The following is a 26,698-nucleotide window of genomic DNA, read 5'->3' on the forward strand; positions in this document are numbered from 1 at the left end:
CAATGGAATTGTAACAGCTATATACGATGTCAGAGGGGTAGTAGATTGGGGGGTGGGTTATCACTTTGTGAGGGGTGTAAATGTCTAACTATTATGTTGCTTTGTACACCTGAAACTAAAATTAAAAAAAAAAAAAAAAAAAGTGTGTTTTCTACCAGGCAAGGGCTTTCTGTGCTGTGGGAACAGAGGTTGGCAATAAGAGGTAGTATTGAGGCAAAATGCATCAAAAGCTGTATCCTCAAGAACCAAAGAGGGTACAGTACAGTTCACTCAGCCTCATGGAATAGACACCCAATACCACCTCCCCTCCCCCAAGGAAGTTTGGCTTCCGTTATAGGACCTTGAGTAGGTCCCACCTCCTCTCCCAGCCTCAGTTTCCTCTTCTGTGAAGTGGGTTGCTTTGAGGGATGACTGATTTCCAAGCACAGACTAAGTACTACAGAAATGTTTTTTGAATCGGAACAATGACCACCAAGGAACTGAATTTTAAGAATGGCTTTTGGGTCTGGTCCTACCCGAGAACCCACAGCCTTTTTGGCCTTCTGTACAAATCGGAGCGTTGTTGGGTCTGCACTCTCTGAGAAGCAGAAAGCTCACTGCCTCTTTGGGCTGGAGTGTGGCCCTTTAATTTGCTAATCTTTGCAAATGAGGATTCCAGAGCTTTGCAAAGATGTGGAACCATCCGAGGTCTATACAAGAGACAATCAATTCCTTGATTAAAATCTGACAGCTTAATTAATTAGTGCTTAATAGCTCAACCTTAATTATACTCTACATCATTATTTGATAATATTCGTAGATTTCCCACATGGGTGCCCACACATGTCTTTTATCAACTGATTACAAATGCCTGAACTTGACCTCCATACTCGGGAAAGTGTCGTTGAATAAAAGACTTCATTAACTCTAATGCCACCTCACCAAGGCCTGCTCACAACCAAGAATTCTCTGATTTCAAAGTTCTTTGTGATCCACTGTAACGAGTTCTCTGTGTGATTTGTTCCCTCCCCACTCAGTATTTTTGCAAGTTTTATGAAGTAGTAAATCATATCATTGAAGCTTACTTTCACCTGAAAAAGATACTCATGGATGTTTTTTCTTTTTTTTAAACCCAGAGAACGGGTTGGTTTCTAAACTAGAGTAAGCGTCACCGAAGTTCTTTGGCCATGATGGGAAATACATGAGGAGCACTATATAAACACAGAAAAGGATATGAGCCTTGAAGCCACAAAGACCTGGGCTTGAATCTACGATACTTTTTTTTAGGTTCCTTTTTTTGAGATATAATCAACATATAACATTATATTAATTTCAGGCGTACACCATAATGATTCGATAAATCTCTGGTACTTTCAAGTTGTGTGATCTTGGTTGACCTTCTTCACCTCTCTGAGCCTCGGTTTTGCAAAAGGGGCCTCTTCATTTGTAAAAAGGCATTAATAAGTCCTAATGCTTGGGATGTAGGTGTGAAGTTCTTAGAGATAGAAAGGTGCCTGCCACGTAGTTAATGCTCCATAAATGTTACATGATAAACCATCAGCTGCAAAAAAAAAAAGGGGGGGGGCTTCATCCAGTTGCCATGGCGACCACTCAGTGGGAGGAGGGGATGATACCTCTGCATTTAGGAGCTTCTGGGGAGTGCCTGTTTAAAGGGCTATCAAAGTTGATAATACCGTTACAATCTGCCAAATAAGCCAGCTCTTCCATAGTGTTTTTTGGGCTTTGTGAAGAGTGGCGTAAAACTTTTGCAGAAGTTTCCAGAACTGCTTCACAAGCTGTGGCCTGGCCTGGAGCAGAAGGTCCTACCCTTTGAGTCTAGACACAAGCCTCTAGTTATGGCCTTGTGCGGGTGGCAGTAAGCAAGTCCCTTGCATCAAGGGACTCAGTTTTCTTGCTTGTAAAAGAGACTAGCCCCATTTTCCCAAAGACCTGCTCCTTCTAGAGCATCACCTGGAATGTCTATTTAAATTGAAATATAACATACAGTATACCTATATCACACACACGCAGACACACACACACACACACACCACGTAGGTAATGACTACTTTGACATAGGAAATCTTTTTTTATATACTGATTTCTGGGCCTCAACCTCAAAGACATTGATTTAGTAGGTCTGAAGGAATTTCTAATCATCTCAAAATTTTTTCAATTTTCTAAGAAATTCTGAGGGGCAGCCAGGTTAGAAAACAAATGGGATTGCCAAGCTCCAGTTTCCCATACAACTGGAAATCTTGACTCTGATTCTTTGCCTGAGACTAACCCACACACTATCCCCCTCAACTCACAGAACCTGCCAAGGGAGTGACATAAGGTAATTAGCTGAGCTGCTAAAAAAGGCGGGAATGGTTTACCCACAATCCCCCTCTTCCTAGGCTCTGTGACTAGACAACTATTTAGACTTCTTTGGCATTCCCAATTACTGTCCGTGTTAACCATATTAATCATTGACATTATGGAAAAAATCTACCCAACACAGCCATTTCCAGAACATGAGATCTCACTTATCGGGGATTATTTTACTCCCCAATATTATTTCCCATTAATTTTGAAAAGCATTTTTACCAGATTTTTTTTCCATTGTTTTCCCAGCATGGACCTAATAACCAAGAAGTAACTTTAAAAATCCCATTAACTTTATCTAATGGAAATTCTCACAATATCACAATTGCCAAAGGTCTTTTTTCTTCTGGAATTAACCTTGGGGAGCTTTTAGGTGTTCTCTGGGGCATGCACAGAGGACTGAGGAAAGCTTTCATTTCTGCGTCCTCGGAGGGCTCGACACGCTTGGCTAAGTACGAACGGCTCATTCCTAATTTGTTTCTTTGGGTGAATATTGATTTGATTCCTGTTGTGTATCACAAATGCACACCAACCTCCAGCAATGTGGGGCGCTGAGAGTTTTTGTTTAATATCCAGCTTTGAGCAACTAGAGCACTCACACACACAACAAAAAAAATTTCTTTTTTTTTGGTTGCTTTACCTGTTGCTCCCCCAAATGCCTGAGTTGTAAACGTTGTGTAAAGTCATGACTGTGGCTGTTCAACAATGCAGGGCCACTTCCCCTGTGCTCGGCCAGGTATCTTCAAAATCCCTTGGAAGTCAAGCTTGGAGAAGTTGCCAAGGGGAAGCGCTCATTTGGAACCAGGCACATACAATGACCTCTTTGGGTTTGTAGCAAAGCTGTCTAGGTGTTTCTGATATACTTGTTCTTTTGTGCTTTTGCACTGGTTCAGTCAACACCCGGGGACAGCTGGTGTGCCTTTTTCTCTTTTTCAGCATTCTCCATGTTTACTAGGCAGCCGTCTGTGCTGCATATTGGAGAGAACCTGTGTAGTTCTGAACAGCGTCTCTGGTGCCTAGATGTTTGCAGTCCTGTGATCTGAGTGGAGGTTTTGAAATGATAACGGTCAGGGACATTCTAGTTTAAGAATCCAAGAATGTATTTTTTTTAAAAAGGTGAGATCCTTAAGGACAAACACGTTTGATTTTGGGTGGGGGGAAGATGGGAAATCCCTTGGATATTAGGTACTCCCATCTTCCCTGTCAATATCCTATTATCACGATGGTTCAGTTTTTAGGGTGATGGGAGGGATCCAGCAAAGATGTCACAGTAAGGAGAAGGCGTTGCCTACTTCCCTGGTGCTACTGGGAGGTATTAAGAGGACAGTAAGTTTCCTAAAAGTCTGAAAACCAGGTGGGATTCCTACTTTGTTCCTTCCTCCCAGGGACCCCAAGGAGATCTCAGCTATTGGGGTGGAGGCAGGGAATTCCAGCACCAGTGGCCGTCTGCAGTGCCATGGACATCTCCAAAGTGGAACAAACGAGATGCTGACAGCACCCAGGATTGCACAGGCAAGAAGGAAGCAAAAAGGCAGGTGTCAGGAATTGAAGAGGGCGCAGGATGCGGGGACACTCCTTTTCTGATTGGGGAAGCGAGAGGCGTCTGAGATGTTGGGTGGGGCCTGAGGTGAGGAGGCTCAGGTTGGGGTCAAATGACAAACCATCCTACCTTCCCCGGGATGGGGTGATTTCATAGGATGCTGGACTTTCCATTTTAAAACCAGGAAAATCCCCCAGAAAACAAGCTTGAGTTGGTCACCTTAGGTAAGGGAGACAGTTTAACACAGTTTCTAAACCATGTACTTTAAAGTCAGACAGACTGGGCTTGAACCCCTCTTGTCCTGTGCTAGCTAAGTGACCTTGGGCAGGCTACTTCACCCCCCCTTGTCTGTTACAGGGGCATAAGTCACTTGCCCCCTTAATCAGGGGAGCGAAATTTGCCACCCTGAGATGTATTTGTTTGGCATGAGAATTATTTTAGTCTGATTATTTTTAGGAAACAAAGACTCAGGAAGAACCTTTGACCTTCCACTTGCCCTAAAAGAATTTAGACAGAGGATCTGTTCCTGGAAGGGAGCTATTACCATTGATAACTATCATATAATACGAACTAGGGTGTGATAGACAGAGAGGAACCTAGCAAGTCTGTTTGTTAAAATTCCTCTCTGTGTCCCACTGTTTCTGATGGCACAGCAAACATTTGTTTATGAACCGTTTCCTCTTTTCATCTTCCTGTTCCCATGTGGGATGGTGGGCTGTGCCCCCGGCAACTAAAGATTGAAAACAGTGACTGGACTTGGAGCTGGGCTGCGCCCTCCACAACTAGATTGAAGGACAACGACTTGGAGCTGATGGGCCCTGGAGAAGCACACTGTTCCCCAGTATATTCCCAAAAAAAAAAAAAAATTATAAAAACAATGCATAATTTATAATTAATAGGAGATTTTGTGGCAAAAAAGGGAAACAAAAAGGGCTTGCCTGAGGTCACTCATCTGCTGAGTTCCAGAGCCAGAAATGAAAACAGCTCCATTTTTAACTCAAAACCCATCTTCCTGTGCGCCTCACACCAGGCCACCTAAGACAACGCCAAATCTGCCAATACCCAAGGTTGTCACTATATTTCAGGAGGGCTAACAGGACAGGTCTGGGCAGCAGATAGCAAAGCCAAACTCCTCCACGTCCAGGCCAACCAAACAAAATCACAGCCCAATAGGAAATTAGTGTCACATGAAAGCTGAGGCAGAAGAGTAAACCTCATAAAAGACACGACAGTGTTGAAAACAATGAGAGACGTGAAAATGAGCAAAGCTGGAGTTGCCAAAGTAAGATTTATGGAAGAAAAACAAAACCCATTTACAGCCGATAATCCTTTATCAGATGGGCAATAGAAGTTATTAGCGGGGGGTAATTTGGGAAAAGATAAAGACCTAATAGACGTTCTCTCTCAGGAAATTGTACTTGTTTGGTTTATTTTAAACATCACAAGAGACGCATGCAACTCAACAACAACAGAAAACAAACAACCCAATTGAAAAATGGGCAGAGGACCTGCAGAGACATTTCTCCAAAGAGGACATACAAATGGCAAATAGACATATGAAAAAATGCTCAACATCACTAATCATCAGGGAAATGCAAATAAAAACCACAATGAGATATCACCTCACCCCAGTCAGAATGGCTATCATCAACAAGACAAATAGTCACAAGTGTTAGAGAGGCTGTGAAGAAAAAGGAACCCTCATACACTGCTGGTGGGAATGCAGACTGGTGCAGCCGCTATGGAAGGCGGTGTGGAGGTTCCTCAAAGAATTACAAATAGAATCACCATATGACCCAGCAATCCCTCTCCTGGGTATCTACCCAAAAAATCTGAAAACATTTATACATAAAGACACGTGTGCTCCAGTGTTCACTGCAGCTTTGTTTACGGTGGCCAAGACATGGAAACAACCAAAATGTCCTTTGATAGATGAAAGGATAAAGAAGTTGTGGTATATATATACAATGGAATACTATTCGGCGGTAAGAAAAGATGAAATAGGACCATTTGTGACAACATGGATGGATCTTGAGATTATAATGCAAAGCGAAGTCAGACAGAAAAAGCAGAGAACCATATGATTTCACTGATATGTGGTACATAAACCAAAAACAACAAAAGAACAAGACAAACAAATGAGAAACAAAAACTCATAGACACAGACAATAGTTTAGTGGTTACCAGAGGGTAAGGGGGGTGGGGGGTGGGAGATGAGGGTAAAGGGGATCAAATACATGGTGATGGAAGGAGAACTGACTCTGGGTGGTGAACACACAATGGGATTTATAGACGATGTAATACAGAATTGTACACTTGGAATCTATGTAATTTTACTAACAATTGTCACCCCGATAAACTTTAATTAAAAAAAAAATCACAAGAGAAAGTCAGGGCTGGCTTTTAGGTTTTGTCACAGCAACTGATGGGGAAACTGACCTTAAAATGGTTCCCTGCCACGTGGAACTGACCTAAAATGGTGGCCCCACTTCCACATAACCCCCTCCAAGCCACACCCCAAGCCAATCACCAGACGACACCTACCCCTCCCCCAACTCAAGAAGTCCCCAACCCATAAAAACTTGCTCAAAACCTTGCTAGGGGCTCAGTGTTTGGGGAAGGATCCTGCTGAGCCCGCCGGTGTAATAAAGCCTAACTCTCTGAGTGCCGCTTGGGTTCTTTCCGGTCTTGGATTCTGCAACACAACCACAGACTAAAGGATTCTGAGCAGTAAGGTCCCACAGGGCAGCTCCCTAACCTGTTAAAAAAAAAAATTAAACCATTTAATCAAATGGAAAAAGAAATTGCAGAGCATAGCAGAGCGGTTCCAATAAGAAGTAAATAGACACTCTCCGAAACCTGTTAGACAGGTCGGTAGGAAGTCAGGGGTGTCTGTATACACATTTGTTCTTTGTTGTAAGTCATTCTACACACACATACACACACACACACACACACACACACACACACACACACACACACACACACATAATCATGAAATGTACAATGCAATGCCCAGCACACACAAAAGTACACATGCAGAGGCACATAAACATTCACTGAGACACTTGCATAGCCTCTTATCCAAAAGCACACGGGATCACCTACGCGTGCAAACACATTTACTCCTGCACACATGCACACACACTCACCCTCATCAACCCCAGGCAGGCAGAGGGAAATCCTCCTGCTACTGGGAATAGGTTTTCCCTTCCAGGATTTGTCCTCAGAATTAGAGCTTTTCACCTGCAAATTCTGCCAGGAAAGAATCTTCAAGTTGATAGTTTGACCCCAGCAAGAAAGCTCAGCCCTTCCCCCACCTCCCACCCAAGTCAGGGCCAGTCCCGACTTTGGCAAGAAGGGATTTAAAGAGCCCTGGGCCCACAGCTGGGGCTAATCATGAATTCAGCACTTTGGGCTCCCCTTGGGAAATTATGCTTGCACCCCATCCTTGGGCTGAAATGGGAACAAAAGCAGTTGTGATATCAGGAAGATCAGGGTTCAAATTCTGCCTCTGCTACTTCCTGTCTGTTTGAACTCGGGGCTTATTACAGAATTAAGCTGAACTTCAGTGTTCTCAGTTGTAAAATGTGTTGAGGGATTTGTAAGGATTAAGGGGTGTAAGGGCTTGATTCAGTACCCGGCACATAGTAGGTGTCAGTAATTGCTGGAAAAGGGAGAGGAAATTTTCAAGGACACACGCTCCACCCATTGAAAGTCTTAGTTTTTTATTTCCTCTTCTTCCAAGTATAACATAAACCCAGGCTACTTTGCATTTATATTCAATAACTTTTTATGTATCATTATTACACATTTCATCCAAAACGATTCTTTTTCCTTCAATCCTCTCCACATAAATGTCTCTGGTATGAACAAAGGCTAATTTCTTCTCCTGTCTTTGGGCGCCATCTTTTCCAGGGGAACCATGTATCTGGCTATGATCATTTACACCATTCAGCAAATCGATTTTGTTAAACCCAAATTCTCCGTATAGGCAATGTTTCAAGGCCCAAAGCCTCCTGAAAACAAGAGCTAAAAAGCTGCCATCTCAAAGTCAGAATCAGACTTTGCTCTTAAGAGAAATCTGCATTTAAAGGTGGACCTTGAAAGGGCTGATTGTGAGTTTCCATTTTAATTCTCATTCATTCCGCACCACAAACATTTCTGAGCACCTACTACGCACGGTACCGTGATTGGAAGCCAGCTCACAAAGACAGAGTCAAGTGCAAAAGCAAAGTACCTAAAAAAATTGTAATTCAACACGGCCCGAGAAATTATTTGCCAGATAGTAATCTTTTTTTTTTGTATTACGAGCCCTCCTTTATTTTTAGTACTACCATAAAAAAGAACTTATGAATGTTCATAGCAGAATTATAGCCAAAAGGGGGAAGCATTCCAAATACTCATCAACTGACGAACAGATAAATAAAAGTGATCTATCCATACAGTGGAATATACTTTAATAGTCCAAAGAACTACAGCGCGGATGAACCTTGAACACACTATGCCAAGTGAAAGAAGCTGTCCAAAAGACCATATATTGTATGATTCCCTTCATATAAAATGTCTAGAGTAGGCGTATTCATAGGGACAGAGTGTATTAGTGTTTGCCTAGGGCTAGGGGTGGGGTGGGGTGGGGTGAGGTGGGGTGGGGTGGGGTGGGGTGGGGTGGGGTGGGGTGGAAAAGTGGGTAATGATAGCTAATGGTATGGGGTTTCCTTTTGGATGGGAAAAGTTTGCTAAAATTGGATTGTAGTGATGTTTGCAGAACTCTGTGACTATACTAAAAACCATTGAATATATATATTTTAAAAGTCTGAATTATATGATATGTGAATTATATTGCAATAACGTTGTTAAAAATAACTCATTTCTTTTAGCAGATAAAACATGTTCTTTGTAGAAATTTAGAAAATTCAGATAAAAAAAATTAAAAATTACTAATAATCTAACCACCCTGAAATAGATACAAACTCTACTATATATAGATTTATGTACGTGTGTATACATATATGTATTCTATGTATATCTGTATACATATCCTTCCCATCTTTTTTATTTGCATGTATATATTTTTATTTTATTACAGTGGATCATTCTGTACCTACTACCTTATAACCCAGATATTAATCTTTTAAATGTGCAAAGACCAGAGGAAGAAATCATTAATTCAGCAGCAGAGGTCAAAAAGGTATGGGAGGCGTGTTATCTTTGTTTGCCCAGAATCATTTTCCCTCTTCATTTGTAAAAGAATCGTCATCTCCCGTGGAGAATTCTCCCTCCCTGATTTCCCGAAGTCTTTCTGAGGCTGTCAGTCAGGAGGCATTCCCCAGGGGCGGGCACTTGACTCAAGTCTAACCATCAGTCTCTCACGCCTGGGAATGTTAAACAAAGTGAATAGACAAGGTGACGGAAAAGCAACAAATAGCTGGCAGATGGCAGAGACTCATCCTTAAATCTCTTTCCTAAGATGCCCCAGAGTGGCCCTGGCTCTGTTATTCCAGGTTTTCCAACCCATAGTCTTCTAGTAAATTCACTTTTCTCCTCACATTATGCAGAGTTAAATGATTGTTAACAAAGACATAGAAATCTCCACAGCGGGAGCAATCTGACTTGGGTTTTGAAGAATGAAACGGCACTGGCTGGATGGAGAAGGGGAAGAAAGAGCAGAAAGACTGGTACACAGGGGTGAAGGAAGGCGGTGAAATCCCATTGCAGCCATTAGCATACAGAAGTTGTCTCTGCACGACTGAAAAACGGAAGACGAGAGCTGGCTGCACCTAGAAAACAAAGACCACTTCCCTCCGTATCCCCAGCACCCGACAGAGAGCCTAGCACACAGAGGTACACAGTAAATGTTTGTGGAATGAAAAAGACTGATGGAATGGCAGAAACAGGGCCAGATAGAGCGTCTTGGAACCCACACGGGACTTTGCAATACCCACCAAGGTGGAACGACCCGAGATCCTTTTAGTCAGGGCAGAGACGTAATTCAGAAACAAATTTCTTAAATATTCATTTTTAATTATATGACAGGATAGAGGAGTTAGCGAATGCTATGTTGGCCATCATTTTGTAATCTATAAGTCTATCAAATTAACATGTCATCCACCTTACACTTACACATGACATAGGTCATTGTGTCTCAATAAAGCTAGAAAAAAAATAAAAGTTCCTTTTTAAATCCAACTCTGGTTTCTGAGTGAAGAGCAGATTGGACATGACCAGGGCTGGAAGCAGGGATCCCAACTAGGACAAAGGCAAGAGGGCCTGAAAATTGGCCCCTGGCCGTGGAGATGGACTTGACCGGTCTTAGTGATTGTTTGGATGTGGGTGGAGACGGGGAGGGAAAAATACAAAGATGACCCAAAATTTCTCTCCTGGATGAGTGACAGTGCCATTCACTGGCAAACAGAGAGTGAGAGGAGAAACAAGTAGGGCAGAAATGAAGACCGGGTCTTATATTAATTTTTGCTCCAAAAGACGCATTAGAGCTGGCGGTCCAGCTAGGTCTTATTTTCGGGGAAACACGGTAGTTGTTGCAACATTATTGACTAGATTCTCTATGTTTTATTCCATTGACTTTTAGAGCTGGACTTCTCTGTGGGAGGGGCTCTCCCGGGCACTGTAGGATGTTTAGCAGCCCCTCTGGCCTCCACCCACCAGATGCCAGTGGCAACTCCCCCAAGCGGTGTCAACCAAAAATGTCTGCAAGCATGACCAAGTGTCCCCTGGGAAAGGGGTCGCAAAATCACCTGGGTTGAGACCCAGTGCAATAAACCAAAGATTTGATATCCAGGCAGCCTGACCCCAGAACCATCTCCTCTAATTACATGACACAAAGTCCTTATTGCAAATCCCCACTCTTCAGCCTGAAACAGAGGTTCGAGAAGAAAGCCAGTCCCCACTGTCACACAACATGTGTGGGGCCCAGCGGATGTGAATTCAGGTCTGACCCCAAACCAAGGTCTCCTTCAACCCACCATGCAGCAGCATGTACTTCAAAAGAGGGCTCCTTGGTGCCTTTACCAAATCCTGGGTTTGAATTTGGGCAGGAGCTGTGAAGGCCTCACTCCTTTAGCTATGCTCCAAGTCACGTGGCCAGGAAGTGGCCAGTCCTGGATCCACACCCAGGTCTGGCTCCAGTACACAAACAGATTACACTCTGCTCCCCTGCCCCCCACCATCCCATTTCCTTCTAAGGCCAATTACAGTCAAGTTTCGCATCTAGCAATGCTGCAATCGTCTTTTCTTGTGCAACAGCTAGTTCCAATTGGCAGTACCTGATGTGGGTGGTAAAAGAGGGTGACACGTGGCTGCAGAGATTCAAGTATGGCAGATTGGAAACTTCAATGCTTTGGTGGGTTTTTAGCCATGGTCTGCGCAGGAGGAAATCTGTGGCTTATCAGCTCACCCTGAAGATGGTGATGGATAAGAAAAACGGGCTTGACAGTTCAGTTAGCTCTTTAATTACATGGAAAGCAGAGCCCTCACAAGTCAGTCAGTCAGTTGGGGAAGAAAGAAACAAGTCTGGCTTCTAATCAATGGCTGTTCCAGTCTCTTTCATCAAAGGCTTCATCTGTCATTTTCTATTGTGTGGAGGTAATGAGTCCGTTTGAATTAGACCTTCCAAGGGCTATCTTGGATGACAAGAATTTGCTTAACTCTGGGGACTGCTGTCTCCATGACAATGTTGCTCTGTATATTTTCGGGAGCAGTTGTAACTACAATGGTTGCCATTTACTGAGTATCTACTATGAGTTGGCAGGGCATCAGGAACTCTGCTTGTCTTAGCCATTCTGATCTTCATGTCATCTCCAGGAGAGAGGTTCTTCTGGCCTCCTGGCCCTGCCACTTATCAGCTGCAAGGCTTTCAGCCTCTGTGTACCTCTGCTTTCTCATCCGTAAAATGGGGATACTAATAGTATCAACCTCATAGAGTTGTTGTAAAGATTCCATGAGTGATTTTTGTAAAGTGTGTAGAACAGTGCCTATAAATGTTGGCAACTTGTATTATTGTCCCCATTTACAAGCAAGGAGCCGAGCCAAGGTTCAGAGTTGGCAGCAACAAAGCGAGGACTTAGCCCTGGTCTGTTTGGCTCCAAAGCTAACTTCTTACCACTGGACTGTGAAAGACAGAGGGAGGGGAGAGAGGGAGGGATAAAAGAGCGGGCTATATGCCATGCCAAGGAAGTGGGGACAACAGAACTGGCTGTCACACAGAAGCTACGAGCAGATTCCCAGCAGTTGGTACTGCACCCAACTAACTGGGAGGTTTGTAGCCCAGAGGAGGGCACCCCCACCCCAGGGTCAGGGTGACCAAAAGGGCTGCCACAGGAGCTCCACATCCCCCGAATAAAGTCTGAACCCCAGCTTGGCATGAAGCTTCTCCTGGATGCCTCAACCTTCCTAGCTTCATCCTAGGTACCTCCAAACACACACATACACACACACACTGGACCTGCCTTCTGTAGTCAATTTCCACCAGTCTTTTGAGCTCTAGGTCTGTTTGTACATCCTCTCCATTCCATCTGAAATGCCTTCCTCTTCCCCATCCCCACCTCTCACCCATCCTCTGAAACTCAGCTCGTGTCACCTCCTCCAGGAAGCCTTCTGTGACCACCACCACCCCCAGTTTGGCTAGGCACTGCTTCGGGGCTCCCACAGTGCTCCCCTTATCTGTTCAGACTGTAATTGCAAATTGTAATTGCACTTCTAGATTTCAATTGTCTGTCTCCTCAACAGGCCCTGGAATACCTCCAAGTCCCAGCCCAGAGGCCAGCCCCTAGGAGGTGCTCAGGAAGTGTTTGTAGATGAATGCATGAATGAGTTCTTAAGGGATGAGTAGCCTACCTGGGTGCCCTTCTGTGTGAAAGAGAGACTTCACTAATTCTGTGGCTCCATTCAGAGCATAAAACCCAGCCGTAGCTAGAGTCTCCCAGGAAATACACTGACACATAGTAGGTACACTCGACCACATTTAAAAAGAGGAGGGGCTGCCACAGCAGTCAGTGAGCTCCCTAAGAATGGGGGTATCCAAGCAGAAGGGACACTTGTCAGAGAATTCAGTGAACTTCTGAATTACCAGGATGATGGCTGACGTTCTAATGCCTTCAATCTATACTCAATTAACTCTAAATCTTCTGAGACAAACTTATGGATGAAGATGAGGGTGATGATGGTGGTGATGGTGATGATGGTGATGATAGTGATGGTGATGGTGGTGATGGTGATGATGATGGTGATGGTGGTGATGATGGTGATGGTGGTGATGATGGTGATGGTGGTGATGATGGTGATGGTGGTGATGATGGTGGTGATGGTGATGATGATAGTGATGGTGGTGATGATGGTGATGATGGTGATGATGGTGATGGTGATGGTGGTGATGATGGTGATGATGGTGATGACGATGGTGATGTTGGTGGTGATGGTGGTGGTGATGATGATGGCCATCACTTAAGAGACACCTGTACGTCTCATGCCCTGTGATGGGCCCTTTACATACAGAGCAATCACCATCCCTCCTTACATATGATACACCACTGCAAGCACGCAGGAAAGTTAAATAATCAGTTCCTACGGGGTTGAGGGAAAGATCATCTGTACATACTATCTTTAATGAAACATGATTTTTTTCTGATGCTATCTTCAACCATATATTTCTGGCATCTTCAGGCACTTCTTCCATTTTATTCTTTTATTTCCCAGCTGAGTGACAGGCAGTCAGCTAAGGCCAAAACGTCTTCCAGCTGAAGTGAACGATTTGCTGTGCAAGGTGGCTTTTATCATTTCACCTTCTTTTTTTTTCTCTCTTTCTTTGGCTCAGTTGTATTTGGTTTATGAGACTTGCGCTCCTTCCGGAGTCGTATCAGCAGTTCTTCTGTCCTCTTGGTTTTTGTGCAGTGATCACAGCAATGCAATAAAACAGTCAAGTCCTTCGCACAGACATTGCTGCACAGACCAAGGTGGAGACCCTCCTGGAGAGGAATTACTTGCCAAGAGGCCTCATCATACGCATGTTAAAATGACCTTCCATCAGTTGGTGTACAAAGTCACCTAGAAGAAGCAGCGCACGGGTTGCAGTGTAAATGCCCCAAAAGCACAATTTGCCCCCAAGATGGCTACGTGAAAACCAGAACTTCCAGTATTGTTCTTACATTCGTCTCATTGGATATTGTAGTGCAGAACAGTCAAATAACTTATCCCAAGTCACACACGCAAGGAGAAACACAGCTAGGGGATGAATCAAGGTGAAATCCAGCACCTGCATTTACTAAAGAGAGATGTTGTTTATTGAGCACTTACTATGTGCTAAACACTGTTGTACACACTGTTTGTCTTTGACTCACAATAACCCTGGGAGGAGTGCGCCCATCTTACAGATGAGGAAACTGAGGTGCAGAGAAATTGAGCGACTTGGTCACCCAGCTACCAGACTTTAAACCTGAGGGACCTGGCCCCCAAGCCTCTTTCTCTCTCAAGTGCTTCTCAAGATGCATCAGTAAGCCAAGTTCTCGGAACAGACCCTCAGCATAAAAAGTTCCCTCTCAGAATATGGACTGAGGATGAGCCCAAGGGGGAGTATGGGCCCTGGGCCTGGGTCTGTTGTAGGAGCTGGTGTTTTCCTGCAAGGAAAGGTTTGTGTTTGAGAAGCTGACCTTGCAACACAAGGACATCTGAGCCAGGGTCAGAGCTGCTTTTCAGGAGCATTGCTCTGAGAAACCCCTTCTGAAAATGCTTTTCATGCACGCTCCATTCTTATGAGATGCTGTCAGGCCTCAAAGAGCTGAATCAGGAACTTAATTTAATGCTGCAGAATGTGGTGTTGTGTGGGTCTCTATAGGTTCAATTCAAAGAGCATTTGTGCTTTGATGCTAAAGCACAAAATGCAAACCACTGACCCCTTCATGTAGGAAAAGGAACAAGGGCTTGGAAGTTGGCAGATTCTGGACCAAGTTGGGGCTTTGCTACCAATTCCCTGTGTGACCTGCGACAAGTTACTTAACCTCTCTGAGCCTCAGGCTTCTTTGTGCATTGAGGGTGATGCATTAGCATTTCTCTAAGTTTCCTGCTGCCACCAACATCCAGGGTTCCTGTGCACATACTGAAGGAAATACACATCACGAACCGGCTTGAGCTGCCCTGGTTACACTGAGGTTCAGACCTATATGGCTGAGACCCCAATGGGGAGGGAATTCTGAGGAAACATCAGCGCTCTGAAAGAGAGTCTAGAGAAGGCTCTCATACAGTAGTGCCAGTGCAGTTACCTCAATCGCCCACCATATCTGATTATTTCCGTGAAACGATCCACGCCAGGGCCTTTTCCTAATATTATTAATAGATGCTGCCATAAAGAGAACAATGCAATTCCAGTAAGATACAATTATGGTTCGAATGCGAATAAGATGTTGGCAGACACACAGGAAGCATTCGCTTCCATTCCCATAAAAGAGGACCCTTGGTTGGTGGCGGTAAATGTGTCACAGGGTAGAGCAAAAGAAAATTGTGTTCAAGCAGCGTCCATGGATTTACTGCAAAACGGAAAATGTTTCTGAATGCAATATGCGCTACAGATAGGAAATCGAAATTGAATCACAAACACAAATCATCCCTGAGTTTCAGAAAAGTTTGAAGGTTATCTGCATAAAATGCATCTGGAAGATGGGGAAGATGGGGACGAAGGAGAGAAATATGTGCGTTTACGTGTCAGCATAGAGTATTTATTTCAAAAGAGCACAGAACCTAAGAGCGAATATTTTGAACACATTATTATGAATATTTTACTCAATCATTCCACAGACACTTACTATATTGGGAAAGGGGAATAAACAAGACCCAGTCTCGATACTAAGAAGCTCAGAAATGGACGGGGGATACATACAAATGGATGTACGCCAACTGAAATTGGAAAAAAATATATTAACAAGAAGAAGTGGATGGGAGAGGGGCATGACATATATACTATCATAATATTTACAACATTATAATATTGTAAAGACTGTGGACTCTGAAAGCAGGAAGCAATTAATTCCCGCCTAGTGGAACCCTATAAGTTTTCCTGGCAGTAGAGTCACGTGAAATGGGGCTGGAGGGTGAATATGAGGGTGTCAGGGCAAAGAGAGCGAGGAAGAGAAAGAGTGATCTAGCAAAGGGATTCAGAGATGTGAAGATGGGACAGCATGTTCAGAAATCAGTGAGAGTCGGGGTGTGGTGGATAATGGAAAGATGGAATCGGAGCAGTTTCTCACGGTCAGCACTACTGACATTTGGAGCCTCGTAATTCTCTGTGGTGGGGGACTGTTCTGTGCATTGTAAGATGCTTAGAAGCATCTCTGGTCTCCAACCACTGGATGTCAGTAGCATAAACACACACACACACACACACACACACACACACACACAACCAGTTGTGGCAATCAAAAATGACTCCAGACATTGCCAAATGTCCCCTGGGGGGGCAAAATCACCCCCAGTTGAGAATCGCTGAACTAGAAGCATTAACAGGCCAGATTGGGGATAGACCTGAGGGTCGCACTGCACGTGTGGGCATCACCGTGTCATCGATATTGTTTATTAAGCAAAATACAGAGACCATTCTGATCTTGTAGGGTGATCAATCTATCCACAGATGAGTGGATGGATGGGGTGTGAGGAGACTGAAGGCAGGAAAATGGGCCCTGATGGCAGGTTCAGATAAGGTATGATGAACCACGTTCATGGCAGCAGAAATAAAAGAGGGACTCGGATTGGAGGGATTTTAATAACAGAACCCACAGAATGAGGGAAAAGAGGTCGAGGACATAATGGGGCCACCTGGATTATACATCCAAGGAGACCTGTCCTATAAGCATATGCCAACCAGCAAACTGAAGTTTGTAGTTATGTTATCTAAAAATACTATGTTTTGCACATGGCAGAAGTAATCATACAGCCATTCAACAAACATTTGCTAAGAGCCTCCCATGTGCCGGGTCCTGAAATTTAAAACAAATGACAATGTCATGCCAGGCTCAGTTTGGCATGAGTTATCTCAATAAACAAGGCGGGAGGTATAAACATTACCCCCATTTTAAAGAGTAAAAACCTGGGTCTTACAAAAGTTAAATAGCTGGTTAGTCAATACCACAGTCAGCATTCAAACCAGAGTTTGTTTCTCCTTGAGGCCCATATCTGTCACAGCACTTTATACCATTTTGTTCCAAAGGTTCTAGAAAGCAAAGAACACTCCTCAATCCTAGCTGACAAGGCCAGCGTAAGGAGAGAGGAGGGGGACGAGGCTGGGAGGGGAGCGAGTCGCAAAGGACACGGACGAGAGAGCAGAGTGGAGGAACATTAAAACGTTTCAGCTTTTATGACACATTTACAAGGGCACAAACTCGTACACATTATAGCATTTGATCCTCTCCGCAATGCGTGTGGCGCTTTGGCCTCTGTACCTATTAATTATTCCAGCTCCATGTTAAGGCCTCTTTTTTGGTTTCGTTTCTCTTCTTAAAGTACAGCTTCTGTTCTGCAGTTAAAACATGACACATTACCTTCTCCAGGCAGAGTCTTCCCCACTGTCCAAGCCTGGGTGGGACTCTGCTCTGTGATCCCAGAGAATGCTGTGTTTATCCTCAAGGCAATGACTATCACACTAGTTTATCATTGCCTAGTTACTTCTGTGTCTCCCCAACTAGAAGAGGGGTCAGCGAATGAGATTGGGGGCCAACTCTGTTTTGGTAAATAAAGTTTTATGGGAACACAGCCATCCCCCTCTTTCACATACCGTGTTTCCCCAAAAATAAGACCTAACCGGACCATCAGCTTTAATGTGTCTTTTGGAGCAAAAATTAATATAAAACCTGGTATTATTTTACTATAATATAAGACCTGGTCTTACATAATATAATCTAAGACCGGGTCTTATATTAATTTTTGCTCCAAAAGGCGTATTAGAGCTGATGGTCCGGCTAGCTCTTATTTTCAGGGAAACACGGTATTATCTAAGAACTGATTTACAACAGCAGAACTGAATAGCGGCCACAGAGATCGTATGGCCTGCAAAGTCTAAGATATTTATTACGTGGCCATTTGCAGGAAAAGCTTGCTGACCATCGCACTAGACTGTGGACTCTCTAAAGGCAAGAACCTGTCTTGTACGTCAGCGTGTTGTCTTCAGCATCTAGTGCCAAGCCCGCAAGATAGAGAGAGCTTAATGAATGTATACTGGATGGATGGATAAAGGGATGGATGGATGGATGGATGGATGGATGGATGGATGGATGGATGGATGGACGGGTACATGTTGAGTATGTTTAAGTGTCAAGTTCAATTGACAATGTGGCAATGCTAGCACAAAAGAGACACCTTTGGCTAGATAGTATCAAATCCTAAGAAACAGTCTGATGTCTGAAGCAAAATCAGCTTAGAAACACACACACACACACACACACACACACACACACACACACACACACACGGCCTCTCAACAAAGTGAATAGCTAGTAGCTGGTTTTCACTTGTGGATACCACACAGAGAGAGGTTTGATTAAGGTAACTTCCTGTTATGAGCTTCTATGATTTTTCCTTGAATGTGGTTTTTTTTTCTCTAATGTTTTGAACAAGAACAATCAGGTGTTGAATGAAACTTGAATTTCATCAGCCTAGAAATTTGAGTTGAATAATCCAGACTTTTTTTTTTTAAGGCTTGGAAGGAGGGAGGAAGGGAGTAGAGCTTATATTATCTGCAAAGGATAAGCATGGCCTCAAACTGGCAGCACCCACAAAAAATAAACCCGTACCCCACTTGTCTAGCCAATAAACTACACTGCCTCTCTCAGGTTCTCGTTCATATGTCTTTGCCTCCTTGGAGCCTTCTCTGATTTGTCTCCTCAAATAGTCTCTCTCTCTCTTCCAAACTCTAATAGCACTTTGCTCCCCCTAGATTACAATCCCTCTCAGAACTGCTTGCATATCTGTTCACAGCATTGGGACTTTGAGAATGTAGGGGGAAGACTTCAGGGGAAGAGTTCATTCTCCTATACTCCCAGGTACATAGTAGGTGCTCAATAGATGATTATGCGATGGTCAAAAGAATAGATGAATAAGGCAGAGAGGAAAAGAGAAAGTGGTTGAACCAAATGGGTGAACCAGTGGGTAGGTGAACACAAGAGTGGAGAAATGAATGGATAGGTGGGAAGGTGGGTGGATGGATGATGGATGGATGATGGATGGATGGATGGACTGGGTTGAAGTGACAGGACTGAAGGTATGAAGGAAGTGAATGATACACTAAGAACTCTCAACAGGTGGTATCCTAAAGAGGACTGTCCATGTGTCACGTGGGGTGGCCTGCGGGGCCTCTGATCCCACTCCCCACATAAGAACGCAGGACATGGTGAGGCCAAAAAGGAACACCCAGGAGCCATAGATAAGGGAGTCACACAACTATAGTCTCGCTGGCAGCTGTGTTGGAGACACAGGAAGCAGGAGCCACACAATCCGCAACCTGTCGTCACTTCTCTCTGCCAACGAACCTCACTTGCTAGCTGCAATCCGCAATCCACACTCCGCCGCTTACTAGCTCAGCCACCACCTTCTTGCTAGCCCCCATTTTCCTGCTAGTGTAGCCACAGCAGTTATATTAGTGGCCAATGGCTCCCTGGTTACAGTTGACGGCCAACTAGCCACAGCTGATGGCCATCCAATCACAGTTGATGGCCATTTACTACCCAAGCCAGCACCTTTCCACGTGAGGGCGAGAGCCTGGAAACTGCACTCCTGGTTCTGTCCCCACACCATGTACCTCCCCTATCCCTAACCCCAGGCTCCTCTCCTCCAGGTTTCATTGTTCCAAGCCTTAGAGTGTGTCTTCCTAGTCCCCTCACTGCATCTCCATCATTTCCTTGTTCCTCTTCTCTGAAGGTTGCCCCAGCTCACCCTGACTTAGCAAGTCAGCTTTGCCCAAGGATCCAAGAGGCCAGAGGGGAGTTTGTTCATGGGAAGCCAGCCGACGGCTAGCTTCCAGCCCCCCCAGGAGGACTGGAGGGAGGCCCCCTGCTCACCTAATGGGTCCAATTAGAGCAGATGCTTTTCTCAGTGACCTACAAAGCTTGGTCTGCCTCCCCCGACCCCTGCACTGGTGCAAAACAGTGGGGTCATGACCTTTCTCAGGGACATAGCTGCAATTGTCTGCCCCTAAAGCTGCTTCCTGTCCTCTAACCATCTTTCAGTTCCTGACTCAGCTGACCCAAAGACACAGCCCCCTGTCTCCAGAGTAAACCCTGAAAGCCCAGGCCTCTGGGGAAAACAGATTAAAAATCTTCGCTCTGACGAGAGAGCATCACTTGAAAGGTGGGAAGACAGAGAGGGGAAGTGATTTCCCTGGGGTCACCCCAGGAAATGGGAGCTGAAAGCCAGGCATTCGCCTTCCCAGTCTAATACATGTTACCACTACATCACCTTCACATGTTCAACTTTGCATGATTCCCCTGAGGCCGCTGGATGAAATTCAAAGTCATGTCCAAGGGAGGTGCCCCACTTCAAGCTCACTGAACATCCAGCATCAATTGGAGCTGATTAGAGATCTGATTATAATACTGGAATTTTTATTTCTAGGCTTTGGTAATTTAGTATCAGGTGGGCATTAGTCAATAGGGATTTAAAAGTTATTGTAAGCAAACCATAGCAGGAAGGAAAGTTATCCCCTACACACACACACACACACAGACAGACACACACACACACACACACACCACCTTTCTTTCATTAGCTTTAATTAGGTTAACCCAGATTATCTGAAAAAATTTCCAGACCCAAAATGAATTTCTCTTTTATGATTGTGAAAATCATAAGGTTTTTCAGAGCATGGGACTCCAGAGATAGAGTAGGGTGGTAGCTTTGCGGCTCCTCCAGCATCAGCAGGTCGACAAAGACATTGATTAAACTCAGAGATAACAGCCAAAGCCAGGATTTCCGAGTCAAGCAAATGTGCAGTTTGGATCCCATTGCTGTCCCTCTCTAGCTGTGTTACCTTGGGCAACTTACTCACCTTCTCTGAGCCTTCACTTCCAGTCTTGTACAATGCCCCACGTCACAGTACATTCTTTGCCAAGTCGCCAGGAGATTTATCCAAAACATAAATCATCTCCCTACTGAACTTAAAATAAAACCCACACTCTGTAATATGCCCAACAAGGAATTCCATGCCCTGACTTTGCCTTAGCTGGTTGTATATTAAGATTGCATTTGGCTACATATAACAGAAACTTAGGTATACTTACATAACCAAACGATGGATATCCTTTTCACATGACGAGACGTCCAGGAGGGGTCCAAAGAAGCTCCACAATGCCCTTGGAGATCCAGGCTCCTTCTGTCTTCCTGCTCTGCCATCCTCAAAAAAGCGGAAACCTCATAATCACAAGATGGCTGCCCCACCTCCAGGCTTTGTGTCCAAGTTCCAGGCAGGAAGACGAGAAAGGAGTAAAGGAGAAAAGGCACGTGCCAGTTGGCTCTGTCCCTTTTTAATCAGGAAAGTGGTAACTTTTCTTTAATTGCTGCTTATAAGTCACGGGCCAGAGCCACGTCACCTCACCAATGAGAGCCTGGGAAGCCAAGCCTTCTTAGATGGGCTCATTACCTCCTGAACAAAATCAGGGTTTATTGATAAGCAAGAAAAGGGCATTAAATACCGGGCAGGCAACCTGCCAGAGAGCTCGCAATCTTACTCACAGTGTACCCATGGGAGGTACAATTCTAAGACAGGCCTTGTGCCAATGCCCACAGGCTGCAAATCTCCTCCCTTTGAGGATGAGTGGGACTTGCCTTCGCCAACAGAATATGGCAACAGTAAAGAGATGTTGCAGACGTAATGGAGGTCCCAAATCAGGTGATTTTGAGTTCCTCAGTAGGGACGCTCACCCAAGGTGGGCCTGACTTAATCAGGTGAAAGCCCTTCATAGAAGGACTGGGGGGGGATCCCTGAGCTGAGAGACCCTCCTTGCTGGCTTGATGAAGTAGACAAATCATGTGCAGGAAGCCCATATGGCAAAAGTTTGCAGGGAGATTCTAGGAACTTCAGACTAGCACCTGAGAGCTGCCTCCATCCAACAGCCAGCAAAAAGCCAGGGCTCTCCGTCCTGCATCCACCAGGAAATCGATTCTGCCAACCACCTGAATGAGGTTACGAGCAGATCCTTCCCCAGGTGAGCCTGGAGGTGAAAATGCCATCTGGCCGACACCCTGACTGCAGCTTTGTGAGCACCTGAGCAAATTGCTGACTAACCCTCTCGCCCTCTACGAGATCCTACGTCTGGGTAGTTTCCCGCTGCCAAGATTGTAGGAATTTGTTAGTGAGCAACAGATAACTAACACGGTGCCAAACACACAGGTCTCCTTTCTGTCACTGTGTGTCCTTTCGTGACACACAGGACTTTGGAATCATCCAGTCCCTTGGCGTGCAGGGAACCTAAAGGCCAGAGAGGAGAAGCAGCACAGCCTGGGAGGCCAGGCTCTGTCAGCAAGGTGACGAGCATCTGTGCGTCTTGTTCCTCACTGGGTTTCAGTCCGACATTTTCCATGAGCTTTCCTTCGCGCAAAGAAAGAAACTCACATTTACAAATGACCGCTATTTGTTTTGACCATGCCTGGAACGTTTTCTAAGCAAATGAAGCATGTAACGTTATCTTAAGGTGTGTTCCTTGTGACGATGTTGTACAGATTTGTTATTATGCATTTTTATTTCAAACTATAAAGTCTAACTTAAAATTGAAAAAGCGGATGAACAAAGATCCATTAGGCAAATACGAGCAAAATAAAGGTGGGGTGGCCATATTAGTGCCAGACATAATGGTCTTTAAGTCAAAAAAAAAAAAAAAAAATTAGGGATAAGAGAGGGTCACCACGAAATGATAAAACATTCACCTCACCAGGAAGATACCGTTCTGAGAATACAGACCCCTAATCAAATAACGTGACAGTGTATATGCAGGTGCCTCCTCCACCATCAGCTGAAGGATCGCAGCCGCCCGTGGGTCTTGATAAGGACACCAAGAAATGACTGTGGGTGTCCAGGTCAGTGCTTGGATGCTGGGTCCCCAGCCCGTGAAAATGGACCAAGGAAGGATAATCCCTCCCCATCTGTCCAGTTATAGGAGCTCAGGCTCAAAGCTGCTCCCACTCTCCCCTGAGAGAGCAGGTGTGTTAAGATAAGTACTTTAAGGGCCGGGCAGAAACAAAGAGAATAAGGGAGCAATTGGTATTGTGAAGACGGAAGTCTTGATTTCATTGACACTAACATCCCTCTAATTTTTTTCTTCACATTTAGGACCAGCTACAGAATTTTGGCAAACAGCCACCTCATCTAATCCTTTCATTTCAAAGACCAGGAAACAAAATGAAGGAAGGTGATGTGGCTTGTCCTAAGTCACACAAACAATGTCCCAGCCTGTGCATCTCGTCATTAATATTCACACAGTGACCCGAGAGAGTTTGAAAACAAATGAAGCTAAATGTTAAAATGGCAAATTCCCCCTGAATAAAGGAAAAAAAGCCTCCATCAAACAGCTAAATTAAAAAGAGCACGCCAGTAGGTCTGCGTACCCTCCGCATCAGGCCAGCAAACAGGAACGCAGTAGCACGTCGTGCACAGCATAGAAATGTCAGATAACCACTGACTCCGGTAATTCATCATTGAATTGAAGGCATTACATAGGGGAAGAGCAAAAATCTAATCCCAGCTCATTTCAACACGAATTGAGCGAAGAGTTCATTACATAAATTAATTTTTACAAACATAATTTCCGACATGTCTTCAAATGACAATTGGAACCTTTCCCTTGATAGCTGAGACTCATAAGGGGACATGTGCACAGGCTACGTTGCAGATTCCTTGCGTTCAATTTCACAGTTGTTTGTTTTTAATGTTTGCTTAATGGTGGAGATGAAGGTTAAAGAGAGCTAGCTGGGAAGCTAGAGTTTGTGGTTATTTTAAAAAGGGATCTAGGATCTCAAATCCACGTTCATTTGTCTCCAAGAGCTGTGTGAACTTAGCCATGTCACTGTGCTTCTCGGAACCTCTACTTGTATATCGATGAGAATATCTGTATCTCGTGTCGTCATCTGATAAGGAAATGGATGGAAAGCACTTAGCATTTAAAAGTTAAAGTTCTTGATGAAAGATAGCTTTAGAAAAAGCTCTCCCAACCCCCAGTTTACTAGTCTGTGATATCAAGATAACCACCCCTACCTGGCCAGGTGTCCTGGGTGGAATGCAATTCCTGTTAGATCCAACCCTCGCCCCTTTGGGTGGACGCTTCCAAGATTCAGATCCCCCCAGGATTGTGTCTGGTTGCCATCAGCGATGGAGCTCAGACAGCTAGACCCAGAGACACCCAATTCTTTGAGCAAAGGAAACAATTCTTCCATCTCTCATTAAATAAGCTTTCTGGACCCAAAGAACAAACCTCCGGCCAAGTTCAGAAGTTCTCAAATTTAGCAGCTCTTTGGGTTGGGATGCTTTTAAAAACCCTAGTGCCCAGGCCACCCCCAAACCAATTAAAACAGAATCTCTGGGCATGGGACCCAGATCTCAGCATCTTTACAAGCTCCCTGGTGATTCCAATGAATGGACAGGGCTCAGAACCACCGGAGCTGATGGCTGGGAAAGAGAAAACTGGAGGAAGGACTCAAAATCGTGTGAATGGGTTCTCCCCATGCTTCCGCTCCAAAACTTCTGCTAGCAGCTTGATGGGTCATGTGAATCAGAGGGAAAGAAGCCAGAGGTTTTTCCCCAAAATACTTGCCAATGACAGGGGAGTTTTGGAGAGCTGCACTTCCTAGTTAGCCCAGAGAAGGTCAGAAAACTCTTTTCAGATCATAAAGAAAAGACTTGACGTCCGTGTGTGCTAACAGAGCACACCGCGTGAAGAATAAGGATTTCCCTTCTTTGACTTTCGTCCTTCCAGACATATGGGGACTACCTAGAAAGGGTCAGATCTCAAAGAACCTTTCAACGCTGCCGTGGGTGTGCGGGCAACGGGGAGCCTTGGAATGCTGTAAGCAGATGAGTAAGCTAGTCAGATTGACATTTCTGGAAATTCGCTAACACTACAGAATAAAGAATGGCTGACGGTTCTAGGTTGGGTTTGATGCTGGCTGCACATTAAAATCTCCCCACCTCACCCTCCTACATCGATTCAGTTGATCTGGGGTAAAGCCCAGACGTGGGGAGCATTCAAAAGCCCCACATCACTCCCAGGGGAATTCAGAGGCGAGAATCAATCCTTGCTACTCAAAGTGTGGTCCGGGGATCCTCCAGGAGCAGGATGGAGTCCGGCCCCCAGGGTGACGACCCAGAAATGCACACAGGGGGAGAGAAATCCACTCACTTATTCAAACGGACTCTATCGATTCGCACTGTACGCCCGGCTCTGAGCTGAGTGCAGAACCGCGAGGCAACAAGGACCCGACAATAATAACAGGAGAGGCCTCAGCTGTTGCTTTAAAACCCAAGAGGACTTTCTGATCAGCAGCTGGGCCAGCCGCTCATGAGCTCCCTGGGAGCAAAGACATAACCCAGCACACGACATGCCAGGCCCCTGCTAGTTCCTCCATGAATGCTCACTGAAGGAATGCCGAGTGACGCTGGTAATTTAGGAGCTGGGCCCTGAGGCGGACAGGTCTACTCCCCGCAGAAGTAACGGTCGAGGGCCCGGGAGATGCCAAAGGCTGGCATGTGGGTCAGGCACCAGCAGCATATAGGGCCGTTGGGCTGGATCCAGGACTGGGAGAGTTACCATCTGAAATGGCCAGATGGTATATACCTTACACTCTGCAGGCTGTGGGGTCTCCATCACAGCTACTCAACTCTGCCCTTGTAACGTGACAGCTGCCATAGACAACCTGTCACCAAACGGCTGTGCCGTGTGCCAGTCAAGCTTTCTGTACCACAAGCCGTGGGCTGGATTTGGCCCACCGGCCATGGTGTGCCTCCTGGTCTAGAGTAAGAGGAAGGAGACTGATGGAGTCGCAAAGGTAAATCAGAGGTTGTTGGAAGGCCAAAAGATGCCATAGCCACCCAGCAAAGGAGAGTGGGCCTTGACTCAACACTGCAGGATTTTGGACAGCAGAGCAAAACGGTCAGAGGCTAGCGGGGAGAGAAGAATTTGGCAGAAGTGTGTGGGTGGAGATCAGAAGCTGGAGAGAGGGGAGATGGGAACAGTGAGTGGGACAGTTAGGAGATGTGGGTGGGGATGGTTCCCAAGGGAGCTGGACAACCAAGAACCAGAGTGAGGTTACAGAGGAGGCCTGGCGTTTGAGACGTTTTGGTGGCCAGATCCACAGGGCTCAGGGTATGGAGGGCCAAGGGGGAGTTGCAGACAAACTCCATTTCTGGTCACTGGGGTGAAAGGGTCACTGGGGTGACGGGGGAGATGCTGTGGCCAGAGACAAGGGAGCCAGAGGTGGGAGCTCAGGGACACATGGGGAGCACAACCAAACCCACTGCAGCATGTCACCCTCCACCACCCTCCCACCTCCACCCCCCTCATTCCTGTCATACCTGAGTACCCAGGCAGCTGGAGAAAACATTGGAGAAAAGCAGGACAAAAGGTGAAAATGCAGGGTCTGCTGAACGCGGCTGTTCTGATGGATGCAAATCTGGAAAATGGAGCTCACCCAGCTCTCCTGGGGCCAGAAGGCCTCAAAGCATCACTCCTTGTATCTCAATGGGCAATGAAACCCTTGAAGACACTGTGAAGGAAGATTCTGGTCTCTGACAAGCTCCCCTGTTGCTGGTGCTGCCAGGCCCTTCGAGAAGCAAGGCCT

The 26,698-nt window shown here is 45.3% G+C and overlaps 1 long non-coding RNA gene across 1 annotated transcript; it reads right to left on the minus strand.

Annotated features, from left to right (window-relative positions):
* Positions 1 to 5,798: 5,798 nt before the first annotated feature.
* On the minus strand, positions 5,799 to 26,682 carry LOC148756834 (uncharacterized). Its single transcript, XR_016022567.1, has 3 exons — positions 26,433 to 26,682; positions 21,154 to 23,992; positions 5,799 to 6,644 (listed from the first exon to the last, which is right to left on the minus strand). It is a non-coding gene; the product is annotated as an uncharacterized LOC148756834 (long non-coding RNA).
* Between the last annotated feature and the right edge of the window lie 16 nt (positions 26,683 to 26,698).

The sequence above is a fragment of the Rhinolophus sinicus genome, chromosome 10 (assembly GCF_057876585.1).
Source record: "Rhinolophus sinicus isolate RSI-liver-muscle chromosome 10, RSI-T2T, whole genome shotgun sequence".
In the NCBI taxonomy this organism is placed as follows: Eukaryota; Metazoa; Chordata; class Mammalia; order Chiroptera; family Rhinolophidae; genus Rhinolophus; species Rhinolophus sinicus.